Source organism: Emydura macquarii, unplaced genomic scaffold, assembly GCF_026122565.2.
Source record: "Emydura macquarii macquarii isolate MOO-44397 ecotype Brisbane River unplaced genomic scaffold, CSIRO-AGI_Emac_v2 contig_1790, whole genome shotgun sequence".
Lineage (NCBI taxonomy): Eukaryota > Metazoa > Chordata > Testudines > Chelidae > Emydura > Emydura macquarii.
In genome coordinates this window covers 23,533,343-23,553,037 of record NW_027131927.1, presented here as the reverse complement: position 1 = coordinate 23,553,037, position 19,695 = coordinate 23,533,343, and the positions used below count along the sequence as shown (strand labels likewise).

At 39.6% G+C, this 19,695-nt stretch overlaps 1 protein-coding gene across 7 annotated transcripts in view; it reads right to left on the bottom strand.

The window, feature by feature from the left end:
* The window catches only part of PTPN13 (protein tyrosine phosphatase non-receptor type 13), a 167,460-nt gene extending 151,136 nt beyond the window's left edge, over nt 1–16,324 (bottom strand). For 5 of the 7 annotated variants that reach the window (XM_067557121.1, XM_067557125.1, XM_067557124.1 and 2 more), the window contains exon 1: nt 15,627–16,324. The gene's annotated coding sequence lies outside the window, so the exon portion shown is untranslated. Of the gene's footprint in view, nt 1–15,262; nt 15,311–15,626 lie in introns of those variants that run through there. The other 2 variants (XM_067557127.1, XM_067557122.1) reach the window with 2 other exon arrangements.
* Nucleotides 16,325–19,695: the final 3,371 nt, after the last annotated feature.

The following is a 19,695-nucleotide window of genomic DNA, read 5'->3' as shown; positions in this document are numbered from 1 at the left end:
TAAAAAGAAAACATGAGAAACCAAAATGATAAACAATACCACTCTCCACTCCAGTGACATAATGTGTGCATGACAGTGGTGACCAAAACCTAAGCTTTTCCATCGCTGCTATTGTTCTATACTGATTGAATTAATTATTGGATTAAGTGTACTAATGGAAAAAAAGTAGTACTCCTCCTCTTGTTTTATAACAGGGACAGTGATCACATGGTCAGCTATGAACACAGATGTTGCACAGAATGAACTCCAATCTGCTCTTTCACTCTCTCCCACGATTTGTCAGAGATCTGCAGCAATAGGATAGATATTTTTAATAGACACAAGTAGACCTGCTGTTTCAATATACCTCAGAGTGTGGTAAAATGTTTTAGTGTATGCATTTCCCAGTATGCATTTCTTTGAGGAAGAGAGGAATCCCAGAATGCATTATTCAGATGAACCAAGCATTCACTACATAGGGAGAAGAGAAAGAAGGGTCCAAATTCATGTATTTAAGGAGAGGGGGGAGCTCAGAATGTATTTCGTCTAGGATGGGGGAAAAAGAGTCCAGAAGTTTTATTAGGGATCTGGGCAGAGAAGAGGGGAGATATTATTAAATGATGTTTGTAAGAGGGAAAAAAGGGAGGGGCTGTGTGTCAGAAATTATTTTATTTCCGGGGGATAGGGGGAGAAGAGAACTGATTTACTGGTGATATTGTGGAGACTAAATTACTGTGCAGCTAGACTAGGCTAGCATTAATGTGTGTCTCGAAAAGTATTTGCTACACATAGCAAAACACATACTTGTTCCTAAAAGGTAATTTTGCATGTAGGTCACTGTGGATAAACTGAGGGGGGGAAATATTTTTATTTGAGTGACTGAAATTACTGCACTTTGCACACACTAAACTAAAAATCAAGCAATGCCAAACCATCTGGAAAAATTAGTTAAACAGAAGTATTTTCCACGTACACACCAAAATTGAAGATGAAGAGATTAGCATTTAGTTGTAAGCAGAAACATGAAATAGATAGTGACAGCTGTCACAAACCTGGCTCTTACCTTCTCCTGGCTTACTACAGCAAGAAGAATGTAGCTGAAAACAGTAAAGGTGATCAAGAGTGGCAGGCTCCCAAAACAATCAGAATTCAGTAGTTATGACTATAAAACTCTGAACTGCATTCAACAATAATCATTATTTACAAGTGGGCAAAGATATGGCCATTCTGCCTGCCAGTTAAAAAGGTAATTAGAGGAAGGGATACAAAATCCCACAAATCCGTAAGTCTTTTAGGAGTGATCATTGCTCCCTTTGTAACATTCCACCTGCACCAAAGATGGCACCGAGTCACTAGTTAAGGCTTTCATTATAAAATTAAGGACAGGAAAAAATAAAAAAAGGAAACTAGTTCTATGTAAATACTTTAAGGTACCATAATGTAGAGTGGTTTTGAAACAGTATCATAAAAAGCATCACTTCCTATAGTAACATTAGCTCTTGGCATATCAGAAGCAATCTTCTACTGGCTTTGGTAGCATATTATTGAAAATATATCATTTGTCTTGAAATGAATACTGTCTGGACTAACAATTTTATTTTATTTTTTTAGTCTTGACAGGCAGTAGTTTCTCTTCTGCTTCTCCAAAACCAATGAAGAGGGAAGTGAAGGAAGCAGATTTTGTATCACCAACAAATTTCCCAACTTGCAGTCCCATGAGGGTGAAAAGTTAGATTTTCTGTGATCCACAATATTCTTACAGAGAAGGGGAATGTAGAGCGGTTAGAGGGAATTAATGTGTGTGAAAGAACTCAGTGAATGTCAAGCACAGCAAAGGTCATCCCATAACACTAGCAGAGTTTGTAATGATGGTAATCCATACAATGTGTTCACTATTTGTAAACTCAATTTGTCTTTCTATTATGCTACTTAATACTTAGTATTAAACTGAATTCAAATGGTATTAGCATCTGGTGAACTCACAAAATCAAAACTAGAATTAAAATTTCAGTTTAAACTTTAAAAAGCAACCTTTTTCACTACTCTGTGCTTATTTCAGCACATATGCACAAGGGAAAACATACTGTTGTGCATATGTACTGCAGGAATCTGATACTGTGGTGAGTGACAGAACGATTTCCAACTTTAAAGAATGTCCTTCAAAACAAAAGTAACTTGTAATTCAGATTAATAAAATAAAACAGTTAAATTACTCCCAGTCTGTTTTTTAAAGTCACCAATTTTCTTCAATCTGACCAAGGCAGACACTGAAAAATAATTTATTCAAGTCTGCCATTTGCTTTGAAAAACAAACAGATATTGTTAAATAGTGTATCATATTTTTTCTAGTTTCAGGTCCTTCACAGGACTTGCTGCAAGTAATTGAGGTGTGGCAGACTGCATGGGTTCACTGCCCAAAAGAGACCCACCTGTTTAAGTAAGTTTATAACTTTAAACATCATAATGCAATTTTAAAAAGGGAAATTGACATGATGAACAAGAGCAGCCTAAATAGATGCTAATCTTATTCATCAACAGAACAAGTTAACTTTGATTCACGTCTCTCCCAATCCTTCCGAATTGTGTACCACTGACATTTTATATAATTACTTTAGAGCTTTATACTTCCACCCACCACTAAAGTATGAGTGACTTATTTTCATAGATTATAAGGCCCAAAGGGACCACTGTGATCATCCAGTTTAACCCCTCTATAAAACAGGCCATGGGACTTCCCTGAAATAATTCCTGTTTGAACTAGTTTGAACTATCTTTAAGAAAAGCATCCAATCTTGATTTAAAAATTGCTACTGATGGAGACTCCACCACAACCGTTGGTAAATTATTCCAATGGTTAAATACCCTCACTGTTAAACGTACGCCTTATTGCCAGTCTGAATTTATTTAGCTTCAACTTCCAACCAGTGGATCTTGTTATATCCCCGTCTACTAGAATGAAGAGCCCATTATCTAAGTTTTGTTTCCCAGGAAGGTACTTGTTGACTGTTTTCAAATCATCCCTTAACTTTCTCTTTGTTGAACTAATAGACTGAGCTCCTTGAATCTATCACTTTAAGGCATGTTATCTAATTTTTAAATCATTCTTGTGGCTCTTCTCTCAAACCTCTCCAATTTATCAACATTCTTCTTGACTTGTGGACACCAGAACTGGACACAATATTCCAGCAGCAGTTGTATCAGTTCCAAATACAGAAGTAATGTCAGCTCCCTACTCCTTGAGATTCCCCCGTTTATACATCCAAGGATCTCATGAGCCCTTTTAGCCATTGTCACACTGGAAGCCCATTTTCAGTTGATTATCTACCATGACCCCCAAGTCTCTTTCAGTGTCATCCCCTCCCATGATAGAGTGCCCTGTCCTGCAAACATATCCTGCTATTTTTGTTCCTAGATGTAACTTATCATTTAGCTGTATTAAAACACATGGTGTTTGCACCCTGTTTACCAAGAAGACTTGTCCTCTTCATTATTTACCATTCCCCCAACTGTGTCATCTGCGAAATGTATCAGCGATGATTTTATGTTTTCCTCCAGGTCATTTATAAAAATGTTAAACAACACAGGGCTAAGAGCCTCTTGATGATGATTCACCTTTTATAGTTGCATTTTGAGATCTGTCAATTAGCCAGTTTTTAATTCATTTAATATGTGGCATGTTAATTTTGTTTCATTTTAGTTTTTTTAATTAAAATGTTATGCGCTACGGAGTCAAATGCCTTACAAAAGCTTAAGTATATTACATCAACACCATTAGTTTTAATCAATCAAACTCGTAATCTCATTTAAAAAAAATATATCGTTAGTTTGAAAATACCTATTTTCCATAAAACCATGTTGATTGGCATTAATTATATTACTTTTATTTAATTCTTTATTAATTGAGTTCCATATCATCCATTTCATTGTTTTGCCTGGGATTGATGTCAGGCTAACAGATTTATAATTACTTGGGTTGCTGGTTACCATTTTTAAACACTGGCACAACATTAGCTTTTTTCCAGTCCTCTGGAACCTTCCTAATATTCCAAGAGTTACTGAAAATCAACATTAACAGTCTAGCAAACTCCTCAGCCAGACCTTTTAACAGTTTTGGATGCAAGTTACCAAGACCTGCTGACTTTAAAACATCTAATTTGAGTAGCTCTTGTCTAGCACTTTCCTGATTTACTATTAGAATGAAAAATGTTTCTTCATCATCATCAGATGATATATCATCATCATCTGGCTTTTCCCCAAATACAGAACAGAAAACTTTATTGAACACTTCTGCCTTTTCTGTATTATTTATTGAAAATTTGCTCATATACATCTCATAACCTAGTACTACCATGTTAGGATTCTTTTTATGTCTAATATACTGTTAATATTCCTTCTTACTGTCCTTCTGCTTCCACATGAAGCAATAGACTAAATTATTCAGTATATGGCCCTTTCCACAACAACTAGGAAAAACCTTTAATTTTTTTTAATAGCACACTGTGTTTTAACAGTTCCTGTGTAAATGGTGGTAACAGGTTTCCTGGCTGGTGTAAAAAGGGCCTATAAAGCCTGGCTCTGCCCTTACCCATGCCTCCTTCCCTCATTTTTTGCCTCCAGAGTTTGGTTGCCTGGGACATATAAATCTACTCTCACCATTGCTTACCTTTCATGCATCCTCTCCTTCTTCTTAGGGTGGGGGAGAGAAGAGTGGTTGGACAGAGTCCATGATAGGAAGGATGATAAAACAACAAAAGAAATGCAGCCTGAAATGGCAGACTCTGCCTACTTCAGTGCCTCAGTTGAGTATCTTCAGCTCTGTGGAAGTGTCTCTCATCTACAAAGATTATTCTGTCCCCCTCACGCCTCATGTACAACCAATGACTTGTCTGTATCGTGGCAGCAATGAAGCAGAACACTGCCCTGAGCTTTAATTCAATCCCTGTTTAAAGTGAGGAAACTGAAAAAAAATCATGTTTTAACTCAGTTCCTTAATATTTTATTGTAAATAGCTTCCAGTTCCAAAACAAAGGTAACAAAAATACTTTGAGACTATCCCAGTGGAAAGTGGATAAGCTAGTACTGTACAAACAGATACTAATTTAAAAGGAAAACTTTAAAGGGTTTGTGTCATAGTACAACTGGCCCTTCAAGGTGAATCTGGGCCTGACTTGCTCATGACAGCCATATGAGCACCTTAGCCCTATAAGAATGGAGCACCTTAGCCCTAAAAGAAGACTGCCTGAACAGTCCAGAGGAAGAAGAGGAAGAATAAAGTTCCTCTGGAGAAGAGAGACTTGTAACTGAAGGATAACCCTGAGAGAGAGAAAGACAGTTCCCTGGCTGGAAGGGGGGAACAGGTATACCCAGAAGGCAAGGGACTTGAAGAGGAGAAGTAGGGTTTGGAAAGAAGGCACCAGAGGCTTGTCCTAGGTGGATGGAGTTCTGAAGGAACTAGAGGCAGTTTCTAAGAGTAAGATTTACTTATTTTGTTTTCTATATTAATAAATGAGGCATTCCTTAAAGGACAAAAGTCTGTTTTGGATTCATTTATACCTGGCAGACAAAAAACTGAGATAGGATACACCTGTGGTGCCTTGCTCAGATCCTAGGGGGTACAAGAATGTGGGGCTATAGCGTCCATTTATTTTTAACCCTTTTTATCATAGTAAAGAAAACAAAGAAAATTGTAAAGAAAATATAAAGAAAGATTTCTGACTTTTTTGGTTTGGAGATTTTTCTCCTTACTTGTTGCCTGAGAAAGACACTGGTCTTTCTAAATTTTGATAGAGTTTATGGACAATATATATTAGCTTCCACACCTTAAATGGAGGGGGTGAAAGTTCTGCATCTTTATTAAAGACTCCTCTTCAAAACACTAGTTACCAAATTTAGTTAGTGATTAAAAACCTTCCTCTGTTGCTCAACTTCCACTCTTGGTCCTTGTGATATCATCATCTCACCATTTCTCCAGTAACCATAGAATGTACCCAGCTAGAAAGAACTTGCTATTTTAATGTAAAAAACCAAGCATAAAAAAAACAACACACCACCAAACCTGTCAGGCTTTTTTATGCATTATAAGTAAATGAATAAAAAGAAAGAAAAAAGCACAAGACCAACTTTTTTGTTTGTAACTCACCTTTAAGAGCTGTAGTCTTTAAATCAGTAGAGCATAGCAGCTCTTCCAAATGATAGAAGATTGGCAATGTCAAAGACATAAGGAACAAAGGAAACTACAGGAAGAGAGATAGGGTGATTTTCTGATAGAGGTATGCAAACGTTGTATAGATGAAATAATTCCCCCCCAAAAAAGCTTTGAAGAGACTGTAACGATGATGATCCTGAGAGATATCGCAACATGTTCTAACACCTATCAGATATCTCTATACAGGCAAAAATATTTTAATTAGATATAAGTGCATTATGCATAGCTATTTCACTAAACCCACATGCTAAGCCTCCAGGATGATCTGACTGTTTTATACACGTGATAAACTAACTACGAAGCTACTCACTAAATGACAAAGAGTTTCTATACCCGATGAAACAAAATTTCAGTGCTGCCTACTACCTACTCTTCATAATCAGATAATCTTTAAATTCACTATTAAGGTCAATCTCTCTCAAAACAAAATATTTTCAACTAGTCTTTTGACATCAGCACTGCATCAATGTGGAGGGGCAATGGGAGAAGAGGAGAATTCATACAATTATATTGGCTATTTTTCAACTGGTGAAGGTTTTCTGCTATGTTGGATTAAACATGTCATCTGCACAGCCTTAACATAATATCACGGTTAGACTACTTTACAATAAACACTTTAAATAAATACTTTACAATAAACAGTTCCTAGTCTGAGAGTTGTACTCATGACTGACTCTGGGATGTGAGGTAACAGTGCTTGACCCAATTAATTTGATTCTAATGGTCGAAAACGGTGTTTCTCAATGACTGGTCCGTGGACTGGCGTTGGTCCCTGAGAAGTCCCTGACACAGTTTAGGAAGGCAGCAAGCTGGTCACTGGTATCAAAAAGGTTGAGAAACACTGATTTAAAAGACTTCCTCACATATATAACATTGTCTCCAAGGATACAGTGGAATGCTCCCTCCAGTGTCATGTTGGGTCTGCACCTTCTCCCATACAATTTATGATGCAGGATCAAGCCCTTTGTTAGGTTGTTAAAAAGCGAGTCATTACTTTATGCATCGCAATAGATACTCAAGCATGAAGGAGGATTATCAATTTATTAGTAACACAGCAAATATGCTAAGAGGCAAACTGTCCATTTCCCCCATTCAAAAGATAAGTAATGTAATAAGAAAAGGGACTCCGTAGTATAAAATTCTGGTTATAAACACTGTTTACTGAACTTTGACTTACATTTAGGTGAGTACATTTTATTAAACTGATGGATGGATTATTAGACTGTTCTAAACAATCCATGATGAAAGAAATAATTCAGATTACAAATCAAGAAACAGTACTGCAAGTTATAGCTTTGAAAGAGACAAAAGTACTACTGACAAAATGTCACTCAAATCATAAAAGGTCCGCTTTCTACTACTGTTACCTCTGCAGTTCCTAGATTTATATCCGGATCTCCTTTATGGCAAAGTCATAATAAATTGTTGTGATTGACAGATGGTGGCAACAAGTAGCAGATGTCCATCATTAATGTACAATGCACATCCAGTTTATATTTTGTTTCACTTTAGAATTGCCTAATACATAACATAATATCAAAATCTAAATAGTTTTCCTTGAAGCCCTTCTGTAATACATACAAGCCTGAAGTTTATGTCATAGAACCATTAATATAGTTCAACACCTTGCCATTAGGAACAGAAGAACCAGCTGAAGTTTAAAATGTAAGAATTTCAGCTATTTAATTTTATCAAGGCTAAAAGCAAAGCTTTACATTCATTTTCACTTACATTTATTTATATATTTTAAACAATTTCTCTAAAATGTAACAAAATAATAAAACAGCTATACACAAAAATTAACACTGAACAAAAGGGTTTAGATATTATGGATTTTGTAGTTTACCATATTTCAGCAATAAATTGAAGCACAGCTTCTAACTAATCTGGTTTGTGGTAAAAGTCTATCTTAATTACTCATCTACATTCATTCTCCTCTCTGGCCTCTTCAAAGTGTTACTGCAGGTTTATTCATTTTTATGCTCTCTACATAGACCAGTCACTCATCTTTATATGAAAAATGTGACCAGCATACACATCCAATTCCGAGAAGAGATTAATATTAAAGGGGGAAAACCCTCAGCTGAACTGTGTATAAAGTTAATCACTGGGAACCAGTTCCATTGCACAAACAAAGAGTTGCAAATTAAATTATCCATAATCTTTCTGATAATGAGATAAACCATTTTCTGTCTGCACACGGTAATAACTTAGAAAGCCTTACACTCAACTGCTGATTCTTTTCTAAGCAGGATTTGAAGGACTCTCCAATCCAAAAGCATAACACTTTGTATTGTATTCAGGTAAAGGACAGAAGGAAGACTGTAGAACTGGCATGAAACTTTTAATGGATTGTACCTCATGCATTTTAACTCAGTGAGGGGTAATATTCATTTTCATATACTATCAATCTCTTTGTGTAGAACTTTGGTTTCCAATTGTGAAGCTGCGAACAATGTACTAATGCCAAAAGATCAACAAAAGGTGAGCTTTAGTTAAACAAAAGTTGTGTTACTGTTAAGATTCTAACTTTTTAAAAAAGGACATTTAGGATCTGATTTCAGAATCCATATTTTTATATGGATTCCTAGTACCTAATGTGTTGGTGCAATCTATCCATTCCACATCCAGAGGACATTAATTGTACCTGCAAAACTGCTTGTGCAAAATAGGAGGCAGAGTAAAGGTCCTTCCATTATAGGGAAAAAAAATATGTGAACATGATGCTTTTTACTAGGTTATCGAATATGAACTTTTGCCTCTGAACCGGCAGTTATTTGGAGACCCAAAGTCCTCACGCTTGTATAAGTCTAAAAAACTCATTCTTCCTACAACATGCAGAGAATTTACAGGGTAACCTCCTATTAGCTTTAACGAGATGCAGCAAAAGATTCCTAGAGCGTTGTGAGGGTACGAGACAAAAGTTGTGCTCCTCGGTGATATATTTAAAGTTCTGAATTATAGAACTAAGGGTTATGTATAGCTTGACTTATATTTTAGAGATGATTTACACCAAATGAGTGGAGGGGTGTTCTTCATTTAAATAAAAAAAAGTGCCAGATCTTCCTGTTGGATCTTCACTGTTGGATTGCCCACATATGCCCATCCCATACTTTCACAGTGCTGGGAAAGAGACTTAACAAGGAGAGAGAACAGGTGTGTTTCCTTTTAAAGTTGTAGCATCTATTTCAAGTTTACAGAATGTCTACAAATCATCTAATTGTGCATAGGCAGAGTAGCCGCCCAGGCAGTCTTTCAGTGCAAGACATTTTTTATACAATACTGGACAAGTTTAGATTTGCCACTTCTGAGCTGTCTCTCTACATGTATTCCCGGAAACAGGTATCAGCATTACATACAATAATCCCATTTTAGAAGATAATGTTAGCAGTAGATCTAGACTTTTTCTTTTTTAAAAAAAAAAATCCAGTTCAGTAGGAAGTTTCCCTCTACCCCTCGCCCCAAAGGCAAGAGAGTAATATTCTTTACTCCAGAACTAGAAAGCCATTGATTCAGAATTCTGAAAATCTCTGCCTAATTCAAAATTGTAACATGCTCTTATTCCTATAAAGGCAACAGCACCCAGACCTGGAGAGAGATGTTAACCTGAGTTTTTGCATGAAACAATTGTTTTATCAGTAAAATGGTCTTGTGATTAACACACTGAACTAGAATTGAAGAGAAACTGGGTTCAGTTTTCTGCCCTGCCACTCACTTCCTATGTGGCTTGGTCAAGTCTTTTCATGTCTGTGCCTCCGTTTCCCCCTACATGAAATGGAGATATTACTACTACTTTCCATTATCTGAGTTGTCTACTTGAATTGTAAACTCTTTGGGACATGCAATGTCTCTGATATATGCTTGTTCAACACCTAGTCCAACAATGTCCTAATCACTTGGGGCCTCTAGGAAGTACTGTAATACAAATAAATAACATACAACTTGCAGAATTACAGTGCATATTATTTAAATATTAGAGTGTTCTCACTAGCTTTTCCCTTTAAAAAGTCACCTAGTACAGTTCTATTTTCTTATCTTGTCCTTTAATTAGTACAGAGACAAGGTAGTATCTTCTATTGGACCAAATTCTGTTGGTGAAAGAGACAAGGTTTCACCCACCTTGTCTCTCTAATATCCTAGGACTAAAATGGCACAACACTGCAAACAACTTTAGTAAATATGTCAAGAATCATTCAAAAGACATATTTCTATGCCATGTTGGATTGATATATTAAGTCTACTGAAATATACATCTGGAGAAGCAAACAGAAGTTGGAGAACAAAACCTTCTCACCTCTGTGATATTAAGTATGAAATTTACTATGCTAATTGGGACAAAGCGCTATCATGAAAATGGCATTACAATTTTACATATCAAAACATATCAATGCCCTTGAGCAGAAACCTGCTCATTTACCAAATCTGGATTTTCCTTTTAAGAAGAGGTGAAAGCATTTTAAGACATACTGATGCACCAAGACTATGCCTACCTTCTCACCATCCTCATAACTGATTAGGCAGAAGATTAGACAAAATAAATACAGCCATACTGATTCTTTTTCTACCTTCCCCATCTGGAAGTGCAAGCGTCTTTCTGTCTACTGTAGGAGGAGCTGGAGGTAAGAAACTCTTCTGTAAGAAGTCCCACACTTCCTTAGAGATGTACAGTGTTAATTAGTGGTTAACAAGTCGCACTCTATTATGGCATACATAGTTAGTTTTCCAATTTCACTTGCCCAGTGGAAAGTTGCAACCTAGAGTAATTGTTTACTGATACTTCCTCCATTGTTGTACAATATACTGCAACTTTCCTATTTCATTGACTGTCACGCCTCATTTTGAGATAGTAAAATTCAAATAACCAATTCTCAAGACACTAAAAGACAGGCAGTTATGTACAGGAAAGAGAGAGTTGTGCACTCAAAATGACTTATGAAATATATTGACAAAATCATTTTGTCAATCCACAACTGAAATAGCACTCTCTCTTCAGTTCCGAGTAGAATATCTGAGACATGGCAGTCAGGTCAATACTTAGCTTTTTTTTCAGTTTGATCCAGCTCCCAGTGAAATCCATCGGAGAACTGCCACTGTTATCAGTGGTGGCAGGACTAGATTTCTTGTGAGATGGATATACTAAAACCTATTCAAAAGTAAATCTTGCTTTCTAAGGGTTTGATCTGACTTTAGTGGGCTTTCGATCAAGCTTTAAAGATCTGTTCCTGCAGTTGGACCTTCTGAGAGCAGAGCCCTGCACAAGTATGGAGCTCAAATGAAGTTGGAAATGAGATTCTTGTATACTAGACAATTTATATTCATAAGAATGGAACAGGGACAGCCAGATTGTCAACTCTTCAGCACAGGGCCTTTAAGATTGTAGAGTTCCTAACACAAGATCCTGACTAGAGCCTCTGGGCACTACTATAACAAACACATCTCAAGACACTTTAACTTACAATGGGACCCAGAAGCCCCAGTAATAACAAAAAGCTTTAAATGTCTCTTCACCCAAATTACTTATGCTATGAGAATGGGTTCCATATGAGAGCCTGCACAGATAGATGAAAATGGGACTAATTACTTACCTCCTTCACAGGAGTGGTGTGAGGTTAGGGCTTGCTAGCTGAGATTTGGAAAACACTTTAAAGATATATAGCACTGTATAAGTCCTAATTATTATTACTCATCCATGTACTCAGTTGTGGAGGGGGGAAAAGTGCTGATTTGTTACTGCAGAACTGCAACCAGGTCCAGGTCTGCTTTGTAGTGCTCTTTTAAAATAGACTCTTATCAGCAAGGCACTCAGAACCATTCACTGGTTATCTTTACCCCTAACTTGAGGTGGTTGTTAAGCCTTGTTGTGAAGGGGGGAAAAAGAAAAGACATCTCCAAAATGGATCTTTTCCTTTCCACCACAACTGCCAAAATCCACAATCATGCCTTGATAACCTCTCACCTTGGCTATTTGACCCTCCACTCTTCCTTGACTTTCCTGTCACCTCTTTCAAGGCATGCTAACTGAAAATGCTAAATAAATGCTGCCTTCTAGTTCTGACCATTCCACACTCCCTTTTTTATAAGCCCACTTCATTGGTTCCACATCATTGTTTAAGTCTTTGTCCTCAGCTTCAAGGCTCCCCCTCCCAATTTTCTCCTCCCATCTACCTTGATTATTAGCAGTCTCTCACCTATGTAAAATCTGTTCTCTGCACCACTTTCACCTACCTTAATACACACTGCTCCTTTCTCCCACAAGTACCACTGCTCTTCTTGCATACTGCACCATACACCTAGAATGTCCTTCCTGATCCTGTATTCCTCAAAATCGCCTGCATCCCTTTAAATGCCTCCTTAGCCTTTTTCCATAACTCTTTAAATCAGCGGTTATCAACCTTTTTTTCCCCCCCGAGTACCACTCGGGTCAGGTACAATCAGGTCAAGTGTATCTGACTTGACCTGACTGTACCTGACCCGCGTACCACCGGTTGAGAACCGCTGCTTTAAATAATGGCACTCTGTTTCCCTAAGAGGATGTTTCATACAGAGTTTTCTCCCACTCATTTTTCTATATGTACTGCAAGTCAATGGAGCTGCTTGTAGGATCAGAGACTTAGGCTATGTCTACACTACAGCTTAGGTCTCCATAACTTAGGTCACTCAGGGGTCTGAATAAACCACCTCCCCTCAGCAACATAAGTTACACTGACATAAGCACCGGTATAGACAGCATTATGTCAGCAGAAGAGCGTCTCTCACTGACACAGCTACCGCCTCTCTCTCCCATCAGCATAGAGGGTCTTTACCAGATGCACTGCATCAGTGCAGCTGCACCACTGTAGCGCTTCTGCCGTAGACAAGCAATTAGATTTACACACATGCTTAAATTTATATACTGAGAATAGTCCTGCTGAAGTCAATGGAGTATTTCCAAGTGTGTAAAGGTAAGCACATGCTTAAGCCTTTGTAATATCAGAGCCTCAGATTGCAAATAGCCGGGGAAGGTACTTGTCTTGTTTAAGGGCATTTTTTTAAAAACAGACATAGAATACACTCATTTGTACCAGGAATACTTGTTTAACACACAAAAAAAAACCACCAACAAAAAAAAACCCAAGACAATTTATTTGAAAAACATTTGTTATACTTTTTTCACCAGTGTAAAAATTGTGACTCTTCAAAATAGTAAAATCAAAACCCCAAACCCTACTCTTAAGATCATTTGTCTCCAACTGTCACTCTTGTCTTATTTTAAGACATTCTTATTTGTAAACAGCAGACAGCCTGCATGTGTGGCAGAGACAAGAATCAGACAGGATAAAATACAAATGCCTTACATGAAAAATAAATAGATGGGTAGACTTGCTAGCCATGAAGTGACAACATACTGAGTTGCAACTGAACTACCAAACAAATCACTGTAAAAGCAGCATTAGTATGTCTCCCATCGGTTGTTCTTATGTAATAGTAATTTTCAACCTCTGGTTTGCAGATCCCTAGAGGTCCTTCCTGATCCTGATCCTGATCTAAGATTTCCAAAGGATCTACACGATCGAAACTTTTTAAAAACTTTTGAAAAAAGGTTGACTTTTTATATTATATAAGAATATTACTGTTTAAAGTGCTCTCTTATCTAAGATCTAGTGCTTATTTCTAGCCTGCTTACTTCTCAATTCCAGCTCCAGCTTCTGACAGAAGCCTCTTTACACATAACCATTGTTTTCCAACCCAAAAGTTTGTACAGAGAGGGAATAAAATGACAAGCTTGATCCTGACGTGGTGCTGAGCATGAAATTGTGGGCGCTTAGCTCCAGCTTACAGGATCAGATCTTAAGATATTAACTGAAATCTTTAAATTTTAAGTTTGAGAATAAAAGCATGACCTGGAAGCAAAGACAAGTATATATATGTATTCAATAACAGCTTTTCCTCATACCATTCCAACACCAGCAGAAAGTTTGGCATAACTGGCATTGATCCAGTCGCACTGTACAATTACTATACTTGCTACCTTCCCATTTCAGGACTTTTGGAACTCCTCATTGTTACTGTCATAGCTAGTTCTATAACTAAGGACTTTTATATTTACTTTTCAGAATGTACCCCCTAATAAGGTGCCTAGACATAGATAATCTGCAACCAGCTTTATATCCTACTGTCTTCATGCCCTGCATTTAGTTTAGAGCCCGCCTACAAAAAACCGGTTCCCCAATACACAGGAGGGGTACAGAGAAGCACCTGACGGCTCCCTATGATGTCACTGCCTTTGTTGTTTGAAACATACAATTTTTAATGAGAATGACACAGTCTACAATATGAGAGAAATTATCCTGTGGTTTTCTGAGGTGTTGATCGTACAGAAATAAAAAGCTACACGATTTCTCATCACAGGCCATTATATTTACTTTTAATTTCTCTCTCTCAACCCCCAAAAATGTGGATAGTCTCAGGAAGAATCTTTTCTTAAATAGGTTTTTAGCTGTTAGTACCTTAAAATAAACCTTTCAGTTGTTCAGTTTACTGCAAATATACAGCAATTCCTCTCGTCCAGTTACATGCATTTACTGTTTTGTGAACCCTGAAATCTAGTTTAACTCAGAGGTCTCTGGACAGGAAGTAAAGGAAAAACAGCAATAATAATAAAACCACTTGCCTCATGCGGTTTTAGGCTCCCTCCCTCCTGCATTCTTCTCATGCGACATAGAATTTCCACCATCATTTAAGAAATTAGAAACAGAGGCCTCCTATTTAAACTTGCACACAGACAATTGAAGTGACTAACATGCACTGGGTTTTCCTATCCACAACCAGTTATTTCTTGGCTGGAGTTTTCATTCACAAACTTAAGAATGTGCATCCAGAAAGACTAACACTAAAAAAGAGCCTCATGCAAAACAAACACCCCTCCCACCCACTCTTCCACAGTCCTGAAAATCCTCCGGAAAGTAAAGAAATATGTATAAAGCTCCTTAGAGTAAAACAGCCTGTTAATATTCTCTGCCTGCCTCCCTCCCTGCCAAACACTGGATCTTCCCAACAAGGCAACTTTGGAAGTCTCTCACTACTCCACAAACCACCCACCTTTACCCAGCCAGTTTGCTGGTTTCTCCAAGGGGCCGCCAATTAATCTACCCCCATCCCCGATCCATCTATCTCATCACTTCCCCTCTGAAGCCAGAACTAGAGATATAAAATGCAAAGTCCTGGGGGAGGGGAGGCTACACATCTTTCAGGCATCCTGCCTCAATAATTAAGAGTCATTATAATCATTGGAGAGGGGGCCAGATGAAAACCCATGATCCGACACCCTCCCGAAGCCTGGGAAAGGTCACGATCCCGATCCAAACTTCGCAGCTGGAGTTCCTCTCTCATAACAACTATGGGGTGTAAAGGAAAAACAAACAAACAAAACCAAGCCAACTCCCCCAGTCCCACGCAGACTTACCGGCCGGTCTAGAGACACGATCTTAACTTGCAGGGGGGTGATGGAGATGGGGAGTCTGAGTCTCTTCACCCGCCCCCCCAGTAGTGCTGGCTGTGGCTGGAGTCTGCAGAAGAGCCCGGGGAGGGAGTCCAAAGGGGAGCAGCATCTCCTCCAGTCCTGGCAGCCCCGCTCCTGCTCTGCAAGAGGACGGCAGAGAACGCCACACGCTCGCCTCCCCTCCCCAGGTTTGTCTGCCCTAGCGCAGCAGCAGAGACCCGGCGGCAGCCAAGCCGCTCCGGCGCCCCCCTCCGCCGGCCTCTCCGCGCGCCGCGAGTGTCTAGTGGGGCTCCAGCGCTGCAACCATTGTAACGAGCCGCAGCGAGGCGGCCTCCTCCGCCGGACTCTCGGTCCCTCCCTCCTGCCTCTCCGCACCCACACGTCCCGCTCGCTCGCTCGCCGCGGAGAAGCAGCCGCTGAGACAGGCTGGCTGGGCTCCGCTCATCCCCCACCCCCTCCCAGCCCGCCCTGTGCTGGGGCCCTGGCAGGTCTCGGCTGTCTGGTTACTAAGCCAACCTCCAGGCCTGGCTGCTGCAGCTACGGGAGCTGCATTGCCTGCCTCACAGGCAGGGGAGGGAAGAGGGAGGCTGGGGCTCCTTTCCTCACCCAGGCACTCTCTTGCCACGCGGGGGAGCAGACACCCTGCTGAGAGAGAGCAGGGAGCGAACACCCGCCTGGAGCTCCAGCCCATAGAGGAGGAGGATTTCCAGGGATCCGGTCTCCCCCCTGAATGGGGGACGTAGACAATTCCATGGAATGCTATCCTTGGAGGGGCTCCCTTACTCCTCGGCGAGAGAAGGAGATTCAGCCCAACCCACACTCCCAGAGAAACCCCTGCTCAGGGATCCCATCCCTTTAGCTGAAGTGGAAGGAAAATAAGATCCCTGACCTGGGACATCCTCTAACAAGTTGGGGCGGAAGGGAGGGAGAGGACCCAAGAGTCTAGTGAGGGAGCCTGTAACTTGAGGACAGAAGTGTAGCGGGGCAGAAGGACCAGGATACTCCTACCATAGAAGTCTAAGCCCTCAGCCAAGCGGCCACTTCCACCAGTGAGAAGGGAGAAATCACTCTACCATACTTTCCTGGTTATCCAGTGTCCCATGTGCAGTCATTTGATATGGGAGGGCAGGCTGATATTCTCCATGCTTCCCCTTGTCCCAACCTCTTTGATGGATGGCCTGTTTCTTTGAAGGTGGCTGGTTGCTGTCTTCATGTTGTTTTCAGGGTTGCAGGACAGCAAGGTCTGACCAACTCCCACAGCCACACTTTGTTTTCCTACAGTAGCTGAAACCAGAATCCATATGAATCTGTTTTATTGCAGCATCATAGACAGCACAGGTAGTTAAGGTTGCCCGACACGTTTCATCATAAGACTCTATTTTCACTTGCTTATAAATTCGGCAAACTTTAACTGTTCAGGCTGAAATTTTTTCCATGCTGAGGACAAGATTAGAGAAAAATATATTATTTCCCCCCATATTAAAGTAACTATTTCAACTAATTAATTGAGGAACTCTAGCACCTCCACGCTTTGGAGCAGGGACTTGAAATTTGGCAGGGCATCATCCTCATGTCAGGAACATACTTTTTGTTGTGCCCTTTAAAATCTGTCCAAACTTTCAAGTTAAAGCCCCTCAAAGCCAGAGTTTGGCAGCAAAACTATCTGAAAATTCTGTCAGCACTGAGCATGCTCTATTCTTGTGCCTCTCCTATGTACCAACTAGAATGCACATGTAGCATTCATAGAGCAATTAAGCATGCTCCAGACGAGAGCTGTAGTGGTGCAGCAGGACTTCCATCCAGTTGTTTCTTTTGGCTGCTGGGGGCCATTGTGGCACCAGCACAGGCTCTGAAAATGCGAGTGAGATTGTCTGTCTATGCTCTCAATGTCCCGCTGTGTCTAAGAAGTATGGAAGAAAAGGAGGAAGCAACCTGGAAGCCTGACTTGAATGCAGAGAGGTGAGGAATGGGAGTTTTGGGGTAGAGATCTAGGGCAGAGAGTATGATCCTGGCAGACCAGGTGCCAGCTCATGCCAAGGCCCCTGGGCCTCACTGAACACTGATAAATGCATAGCTGGAAGTCAGTCTGGGTCATCTATGTGTTAGTATTGTTAAAACAGTTATTAGAGTTACAAGAATGCGTATAGTGTTTAGACTTCATGGAATTCTTGTAGGATGCTGCATGTGTTAATCTTACTTATAATATCTGAATTCAATCTTATAAGGTAATATTTAAGTTTTTACTCTGAAACTATAAACTGTAAAACCGCACAATCGGGAGAAGCATTATCAAGTGTGAAATACTAGCGTACCACAAGAGTTATCTCCTCCCCAACAAAAGAAGGCCTATAGACACCAGACAATCGTTGTGGAACATCAGTGGACAAAGGACTGTATAGATAGTCTCATCACAGCTTGAACACTGGGGGAAGGGCATAAAAATTCCTGTCAGGGAGAAATAGTTATCTTTATGCTGCTTGGAATTGGAGAGGGCAATATTTCTAAGCATAAGCAAGGGTTCCCCAAGCTGCTTAGCCCTAATTTACATCTCGAGCTTGCATATTACTGCAGCGTCTATTACTTTTTGAAACCTAAGACTAAAACGTGTGTGTGTATGTTTACCTGCTTTAATGTTGTAAATAACTTGCTTATTTCTTTTTTCTAGTTAATAAATCTTTAGTTAGTTTATTACAGGATTGGCTATAAACATTGTCTTTGGTTTGAGATCTGAGATACAACTGACATGGGAGGAAATGACTGGTCTTTTGGGATTGGGAGTAACCTGAATATTGTGATTTTTGGTGTAAGGGACCATCTATCACAAAGACAGGCTTGCCTGGGTGCCAGGATAAACCAGATTGCTCAAGTCTGTGACTCCATGTTGAGGATGTTATACTGCTTGAGAAGTTCATACTTGATACTTTGTTGGTGAAATCTAATTACAGAACACACAACTAGTTTGGGGTTTGTGCCCAGATTTGTAACAGTCTGCCCTGAGGTTGGCACCCACGTTCGTGAGCCAGTGTGGTTAGCGTGACAGGAGCACCAAACCAAGAACTTGGGGCAGGAGCAGAAGATGGGCAGTGGTGAGAAAAGGGCAAGGGCAGGGACAGAAGGTAGGGAGGGCAGGAACTGTGGAGTTAGGGAGACTGGAATGGGGGAGAACATGGGCAGGACCTGGAGACTACTCAGGGGAGAAAGTTAAACTAACTATATGCAAAATGCTGTCAAATATACAAATTAAATGGAATAAATAAAGAAACATATTTCAGATACAGTAATCTTACATTGTGTTACATTACTAGGTAAAAACAGTAATGCCTGATTATTTTAGTGTTCACTGAGTTCCTCTAGAACAGTGCTTATTAAATCAAAGTCTTTATTTTCCACTAAATGAGATTTAGCTCTTTCAGCATTACTACTTTCCAGGTTCCTTCTTCCTAATCAGCATCTGTGTTTGGCAATGCTTTTTCTCAGTCATGGTTGTAAATATATATTTGTAGCTTTAAAAAATAAAAAAAAAAAAACAAAAACAAAACAAAAAAACCTCTAAAAGTCCAGAAACTTGGAGTTAAGGGTCAACTAAAATTCTCAATTCTTATCAAGTACCTCTGTCCTTTGTGCACTTAATGGGGAATATAAATGCATCATAAGTATTACAACAACTTCCAATGAAGATGTAGCACATTCTATGCACAGCCTGATGCCTCACTCGCTCCTTGACTGTGAAGAAGCCAGGTTGTTTAGTGAATGGGGTACTCCTAGCCTTTGCAGCCAATCATAGAATGTTTGCTGCAGAGATTAAAATATTAGTAATTTATTAGAGTCTTTTAGTACAATTTTTCCTTGACGGCTTGGGGGAAATTTCCATGCTAATTCAAGTTTTTAAGCCTGAAGGTCGTCTTCTAAAGGGAGCACTTAGCAAGTAAACATGGTAGGGCTTCTTCAAAGAAGGCAGCAAAATCTTTAATTGTTTACTCAAACCTGCTGCTTCAGTGGCCCTAAAAGGGGGAGTGAAACCCTGCATTAAAGT